At 28.7% G+C, this 9,059-nt stretch overlaps 1 long non-coding RNA gene across 1 annotated transcript; it reads left to right on the forward strand.

The window, feature by feature from the left end:
* Positions 418-1,657, forward strand: LOC107635508. Its single transcript, XR_001619269.2, has 2 exons — positions 418-689; positions 1,182-1,657. It is a non-coding gene; the product is annotated as an uncharacterized LOC107635508 (long non-coding RNA).

The raw sequence follows: 9,059 nt of genomic DNA on the forward strand, positions 1-9,059 counted from the left end.
AATATTATTTAAATACTAATTATGTATGATTGACAATTATATTATAATTATTGTCAATTAGAATGGTTGATAATTAGTATATTTGGAATAATTGATAATTAAAATAATTAACAATTAGTATAATTATTTATTAAATGCTGATTTTCATATAATTATAAAGATTTTTTTTTGAGTTATCTTTTTTTAAAAGATCTTATGGAAAAGTAAAAGTAATTTTATATTTGCATATAGAATGCAAAAAGATTTTTTTATTTATCAATTATGTTTAAGTATAACAATATAAAAGTATTTTTTGTTTATTTTTTACATGAAAATATGTTTTTTATAATTTTTTTTAAAAAAGATATAAATTGTTATAATTTTTTAAAAAAATATTTTTTTTTATATTTTTTTAGTACTTTTATTTTTATTATTAAAAATTTACCAAACACGATAAAAAATAATAAAAAAAAATCTTTTTTTATTGAAAAAAGATATTTTTTAAACAACTTAATGAGACCAAACAAGCATTAAATTGAAAAATACGTCATACACATTTTAAGGGCAATATAAATACACAGCACCTTGGGATACAATGATATATGATCACAGCATGAAGGTCATTTTTATTGCATTCTTACTTTTGGCTTCCATGGCCTCTCTACTCTCTTCAACTACTTTAGCAGTTCCAGAGGTTCAACTCATCAAAGGTAAGATAGAGTACTCTTTGTTAATTTTTATTATGATACATATTAGTTCTTAAAAAAATTTGATAAGTTACGCTTTGATTCGTTTAGAATATAAAATGAATTAGTTTTTTGTGTTTTAAAAAATTAATAAATCCTTAATTTTTTCCTAAAAATAATATCGCTGAAGATCAATTTTTTTAAAATTATAAAAGATAAAATTTCTAATTAATTGGCTAATATGCAGTACTGACATAAAAATAGAATGAAATGATTTGTCATCTTTTTTTTCCTAATATTTATAGCTGAAAATCAGCTAATAAAATTAATCACCAATATATTTGTATATAAATACATGTATAGTTTAATTTATTTTTAATGTGTATGTATATTCTAACATATATTTTATACTAATAACTGATTTTGGTATATACATAATATAATCTAAAAATAAATATGTCAAAATAAAAAAGTTGTGAACGACAAGCTGAATGTATGTATCACTATTACATGCAGATGAAAGTGATGAGAGAGGATATAGAGGAACAAAAGGAGCACATGTTGGAAGTGATCCGCAAAGATATATAAAAACTCCACCTCCACTTCGTCGTCCTCCTTCTCATCTCTAAATAGAGAGTAGTATGTAATGTTTATATTATTGGAAACATTTCAAGTGTACTAGAAATATAGGTACTCTAATTATTTTAACCGTTGATTTGAATTATAAAAAATATATATAATATATATTAATTGAAATCAACAGTTAAAATGATTGGTGTACCAGTATTTCTCAGTGTACTTAAAATGTTTCCTATATTATTATGTGTGTTACTAGCTAGGAGTAATAATGCTAGCTATATCATCCATCCCAATTTCCATCTATGTTTTTGTGTTACTAGCTAGCTAGTACTGTAAGCGTGTTACTTTTCAGTTTGTAACGGTGTTTGTGAAATAAATTAAAGCATATATGAGCTTTCATTTTCAGGGGAATAGTGATGGTTTTTAATGTGTTTTTTTTGGTGAATTTAAAAAAAAAATAGAACACATCACAAGATCTAAACGAAACACGTTGGCTTTTTCTGTTTAATTAATCTACAATAATATTAGCTCAAAGTTACTTAAAATTTGTTCAAAAAAATTATTTTTAAATTGGTGAACCATGAGCACTACTACTTTATGTAGATTTATGCACCAATAACTTAATTCGACGATGATGAAGCGTATTATATATTATGAGTTCAACTGTTAAGAAATCAATTATTAGTTCTAGATTACATAAGATTAAGTCCCTCTAAAATAAAGAACTCGATAAGATAAAGAAGTAAAAATTTCTTAATCCTTAAATTAAAATAATAATCAAACATGATAAAAACTACAAATTTAATGATAATTTAACTCTTATTTTATCTTTTTTCAACTTTAAATCTACTCAAGATTTTTATTAGTTTCATAGATTAATTTTGTTAGTAGTTTTCTGTTGTAACAAATACATGAAGTTTACTAATTTTTTTCTTAATTAATAATGCAATTTGACAATCTTGATTTTAACCATTTATATTCATATTTATTTATTAGAGCAGTATGTTGTGAATATATATTAGAGCAAACAAGAATTTATTTGCTAATTTTATGAAAATTAGGATTGGATATAAATAAATGACCTAAAGCTGTAAATTTTTTTTTTGAAAAATTAGCTGTTAAGTATATATTTCATGCAATCAAAAAATTTTGGGACAAAATTAAAACAACATAAAACTTAAGAAAATTTTTAAAATTTTTATCAAATTTTAAAAACAAAAAATATATTTTGTTTTTTTATTTTTATTTTAATACTAACATAATTATAAGTATACTTATTTATGTAATACAGCTGATCATTGCATGACGTTATATGGAAGAAACATGAAGAAATTCTCTGAAAATATAACATATCTCCAAATATATGCCATTTATCAACATATATTACTAGGAAAGGCAGTGATTATTTTTCACTAAAACACTCAAATTACCATTTTATAAAATTAGTGAAGTCGTCGACATGTTGTAAAATGTAATTACATGTAAAATATATTTTCATTGGTAAAAGTTTCTCATAAGTAATTTTATAAAATGTAATTTTTATTTTTTTATTTTTCATTTATATGTGAATTTTCACCACAACCTAGTTATTGGTAAATCCTTTTAACTTGCATTAACACTGTCTTTTATAGATGCTAATAGGGGTGTTCGCGGTGCGGTTTGGTTCGGTTTTAAGGGAAAAAGTCATCCAATCCGAACGTTTAATTTATGTGCGGTGCGGTTTGGATTGGATAAACTTTTTTTGAAAATCCGATCCGATCCGATCCGATTACAAGCAGTTTGGATCGGTTTGGATTTGCGGTTTTTTAAATAAAAAAATTAGATACATATAACAAGTCTTAACATCAAATTTTAAATAATCAACAATGACATAACAAGTCTTAACATATCTTAAATAGCCAACGATAACATAACAATAGAAATAAAATTATAAGTTAGTTAAAATAAATAAATAAATAATATTTTAAACATAAAATATTTATTAAATAATAATAATACATGAATAATAGAAAAATGTATAACAAATTGAATATGTTATAAATATAATTGTAAATATAATAATAAAATAATAATATTATAGCACATTGTGCGGTTTGGATTGGATTGGATTGGTTATGAAAAGTAGATTCGAAATCCGATCCAATCCAGCGGTTTGCAAAAAATAGAATCCAATCAAATCCGAATTAGTGCGGTTTTAATCGGTTTTTGGTTTGAATTGGATTGAATGAGCGGTTTAATTTGGATCGGTTTGGATTTGAACACCCCTAGATGCTATGTCTCATTACCCTTAACTTCCCATTATTTAAGTTAGAATTCTGTGTCTAACTTTTATTTTACTATTTTCAGTTGACAAATATTTATAAGTCGTTAATTTCTATATANCTATTCCTAGTATTTTTGTTTTTAAAGTTTTATTTAAAAAACAATGTATAATTTTTTTCTATAAAAATCTAAAGACAAAAAATGGAAATAATCATAAAAACTATTTTCATCAATCCAATAGGCCAATTTTGAACTCGAAATACATTTTTTAAAAAGAATGAATCATCTGAAAAGTAAATTCACTTCTTTTTAATCATGCATTGGGCTTTTAACCATTTTTGTATTGGACAGAAAATAGGTCCAGAAGTTCGAATATGTCTTATTGGGCCTCTATTAGTTCATTGTTTAAGTTTCACGTCTTCTTCCTAACTATTTTTGCAACATAAAAAAATTTGGACTACTATTATGTGGTGATTGTTCTCAATAACCAGTTGGATTCGTAAAACTAAATTAGACTTTATTGTATCTTAATTAAAAAATGAGGAGAAATCGGTAAACCCTTAAATGGAGCTCAGTACCGCAGCGGATTAGTTCTTGGTCTGTCAGATTGGGGAATATCGTGAAAAACCAAAAAAAAAAAAAAGAGAAACAAATAAAAAAGGAACAACAAAGAGAGAAGAAAGATCAGACTAGACTTTTTTTTTTTAAAAAATTGTGAAATTAACACTTATATTTTTTCATAATTGTTTAGGTATGACATAGGATAAATAATATACAATTTGAAGCTATTAAATTTAAAAGATTAAGCACTGAAGCTAATGGTACTTATAGTATGCTATCCTAGTAAATTACAGTTATGTATATTTACACACTTACAGCATGCTATCTTTGTTAAAACTAACACCTTAAAAATATAATCTCCTCCTTATTGCATGTAGCTATAATAGAAACGTGACTAAAAATACTATAAAACTCACAATTAGATTTACTCCAATGTTCTTAAGATTGTAAACCATAATATTGATATGATATATGAATATATTTTTACAGTATTATCTGCTGCTCTTTTTACTAAATCAGCAAAAAAATGCCCAAAATTTTAGCATAATACATTGGTGTGCAGGATAAGCTTGTATTAATAAAATTAAGTTTAAAACAAAGCTCCAAAAAATTGCGACAATGTATATCATAGAAGTAAAAGCTATGACAAATCCTTCTGAAAATTGAGTTTCTTACTTTTCTCAAATTCAGAAGGGTTAAAAAAAAAGGCAATTGTTCTAAAATTAACGCATTAGCACTAAACAATGTAACGACCCAATTTTCAATACGGCATGATTATATCAGAAACTGAGTATTACACTATTACTAACTTACTTTTTAGATATAACTATTATTTAAAAGTAAGCCTATAATCTTACTACCGCGTAATCAATTTAAAAAAAAAAAACTATTTCTTTATTTAAAAGGATCTGAAAAACTAATTCAACATATACACACAACAGTACAGAAGTACATGAATAAGTAAAGTAGTCACAATAATATACATCATGTATATACATACAGAGACGTCATAAAAAAGAAATCAGTTAATACATTCTTTGTCCAAAATATACACATATAAACATTTGACACTCTGCGGCCTCGCCCATAGAGGAAACCCCTAGTCTGGCACTTGAACTAGCCTAGCAAATCTAACAAAATACTAATCTCTCTGTGGGTCGAACCAAAAGTGAGAGTCTAAATCCAAATTACTGAAGCTAAGCTGAAGCGCCATCAAAATGAGCTACCGAATCCCAAACTGTCTGTAGTCAAGCATCTCTGTCAAAAGACGAAATCTCCACCACCTCCAGATACTCCTCAGGGTTCTCTTTGTCATCATCAGATATCTCTATGATCTCATAGAAATCTCAGGTACCACTATCACAGCACTGATCCACGTGTACAGGTCCATCCGCTGGCATTTGCTCTAATCCCTCTACTGAAGGACCCGAATGATCTCCTGACTACGCCTTCGAAGAAAGTGATGCAATCAGTTCGAAAGGAAGATCCCATTAGGTTGAGTTGCGGGAACATACTCCTCAGCTGGTATAGGCTGAGGGACTACCAAATCTCCTGGTTGTGTTGGACGATGGTGTACATATCCGTTTGAAAAAAAGATGGTGAGTTACGTCTAGGTGAAGCCACGATAATAAAAATTAATATGGTGCATCAGGATCAAAGTGCAAAATGTTTATCGGATGCTGGAAAGGATGATTACGTAATACATACATATGTACTCGAGACTCGGTTGCCACTATATAGACTGGATCCTCGTAGATATACAAGTAGTCAAGCTTATAGAAGATCACTCTTTAGCAGAGTTGGAATAGCTAGTTAGATTCATTATTATTAATAAAAAAGAAAAGAAAGTGGCCGAAGCCATCAAGAAGAAAAGAGAAAGAAAGCCGTGAGTGAGGGAAGAAAGAAACTGTGGCACTGTCGTTGAGCTTCTAGCTTCGATTTCTTGCGATCCGTAATTCTAATAAAAAATATAATTCGATAAAAATGTTCGTATCATTCTCCTCTACATATTAGCATTATTTTTGTTTGGTAGAAGTTGATGGTGCCATAGCTCCTCTTTCCTTTGAATTCGTCCAATTGGAGTTCTAAGAGACACAGACGATTTCTGACTTTTTTTCTTTAGCAGTTCGGTCAGAAAGCTTTTCCAGAACTTCAATTATTTTAATTTCGTACGGAGATAGGGTTTGGTAACTTTATAATAATTAAATGTGAATGTTGATTTGATTGATTATTGTTGGAGTTTGATTAAGTTTACGTTGAAATTTTGTGAAATTATTATCGTTGTTTGTGAATTGCAGTTCGGCCATGCAGAACAGCCCAGGTGGGGTTGTTTTGATGATTTTAGGGCTGTTGTGAATGAGAATTATTGATTAAAATTGATAAGGTTTGATGGCCAAGAGATTAAACTAAAAGCTGTGAAAAATCGGTAACCGAAAAACTCGAAAACGGATTAAAATACGAGTAATATTTTGAAAGAAAAGGGTTAAGGATTTCAGTTTTAGTATAAAAGAAAGATTAGTAATTACATTTTATTTTTGAAGGGTAATATTGTTTTGTATATAAAAATCGAGGTATAATTTACAATTGTATAAGTTTTCGGGTATTTTGGGTAATAAGTAAAGTTCAGTGGTAAAGTTGGTATTTTATAAAAGTTCAGGTTACTTTTGTAAATATGAAAATAAGTGAGGATTCAAATATAATTTTATAAAATATTGAAGTTGAAAATAGAATGTTAAAAAGTTCGTGATTTAAAAGAACGCAAACTTAATTAAAGTACTTTATAATTCTTTTCCATAAGACACCTAGGGAAAGGCGAGAGAATAATGCGAAGATAAATTATATTATGGAATGATAGAAAAGAAAAGAAGAAGAAAGAAAAGAAAAGGAAAGAAAAATATTAAAGAACCTCTGTCACAGAAGAGCATAGAGCAAATATTAAAAGAATCTAAAGAACCTCTGCCACAGGAGAGCAGAGAACAGAAAAGAAAAGAAAGAAAGAACGAAAAGAAAAGGAGATAAGTAGAGATATTGTTTGGCACTGAAAACGAGCTGAGGTGATTGTTTACCTGCTGAAAACGCGCAGAGATATGGTGGTGAGTCCACCGAGATTTGCTTCCAGAGATAAATCGGCTAATTCAGGGGATGGTCGCACCTGTAAGATAGAGATTGCTTACATAGGTTATCGATACATACATTGGCTAGAGAGAGCCTCACCTGTAAGACTGAGGTTGCTTCAGAGGTTATGTTTGCATACATCGGCTCAAGAGAGTCGCACCTGTAAGACAGAGGTTATTTACAGAGGTTATGGCACTGGAAACGAAACTCAGACAAAGGTTGTTAGTTACGTCGGGAGCGGGTCGAAACCGACAGATGAACTCATTACCTGCACTAGGGATAGACATGCATCATACTTATTTGTGCATATTTGTTTGTGAGTGTGTTTTTTGTGATTGTGGATGTGCTAAATGATTGTTTGAATTATGTGTTCTATAATTGTTGAATTAGATTATATTTTGTTGACTGTTATTGCTGACCAAGTATATATAAAATGAATATAAGTATACATCCCGATCCTACTAAGAACTCTCCAATTCTTACCCCTTATTTCCACCTCTTTCAGCTACAGGTGCGAAGGTTTAATGCGGAGCTACCGGAGCATAGAAGATTATATTCACGAGTTGGGTTGTTAGAATTTATTTTTCCCTCGTCATTTATTTTAGTTTTTAGAGGGGTAGGATTTATTTTTGAGAATCTTAAAATAAGTCTATGTATATAAAGCTATGTGAATATATATTTTTGTAGTTAAGTGATTTAAAACAAAGTCTCCTTTCGATTTCTTAATTAAAGTATCGGTCGTATTCATGAAGGCTCAATATTAAATAAAGATAGTATAGAATAAAAAGGTTTAGAGGTACGTGACGCCTGAGCTTTTAGTACGATCATGAGGTGCTAAAAGCTAGGGTGTTACAATCAACAAAGCACAACCAACTCAAACTTTAGAGAACACAGAAAATAAGTACAGCACATACATAATCACAGATAATGCACTTCACAAAAAATATGTGCAAGCAATATGATGCATGTTTATTCCTAATGCAGGTAATGAGCTCATCCGTCGATTTCTACCTGCTCCCAACGTAATCCAATACCCCATGTCGGATTTGACTTTCCAACGGCATAACCTCTGCAAGAAATCTACTTTATAGCATGCCGAACGTAACCTCTGTAAGTCCTATCCAATACAAGCGCAGCTCTCCCAACTGAAGTATGTTTTTCCTACATTAGAAAGCAACTTTGGGTGGACTCATCAGTCACCACTATATCTCTACTGCACCTCTAACAGCAGACATAATCAACAGTTACTTATCTTTTCTCTTTTTTTTTTCTTTCTTTCAACTTTACATGTTATCTTCGCACTATTCTCTCGCCTTTTTCTAAATTTTTTATGAAGGAAGAATCATGAGATTCTCAATTTAATTCTGTATTTCTAACGCTTTTAGAAAATTTTATTATTTTATTTTTCTTTCTTATTTGACAAAAATAATAACTTTAATGGAAATATACTAATAAAAATATACTAATTTAATTAGATAAGTAATAATATTAATTAAAGACTAGCAGGATACCCACGCGATGCACAAGCAACACAAATGCAGTGCATGATGAGATGAAGTTAACGCATATTTAGTTTTTGTTGGTATTGAAAATCGAAGGGCATCATTATGATTTACGAAACTATATGTAAATTCTAAAGTACGTAGAACCATTTTATGTAACGAAAATGAGATAGGTGAGGAAGTTGATATTATTCTTTTATCCTTGAGAAATGTTTTGAGATATATATATATATATATATATTGATGATTATACAATTTTAGAAATATTTAAAAAGTATTATTAAAATTAAAATTATATTTTTTATTATTTGACAATAAAATTAAAAATTAAAAATTAGGGATTAATATTTTTTAACCAAATTTATATAATTAATGC

Source organism: Arachis ipaensis, chromosome B04 (genome assembly GCF_000816755.2).
Source record: "Arachis ipaensis cultivar K30076 chromosome B04, Araip1.1, whole genome shotgun sequence".
NCBI lineage: Eukaryota > Viridiplantae > Streptophyta > Magnoliopsida > Fabales > Fabaceae > Arachis > Arachis ipaensis.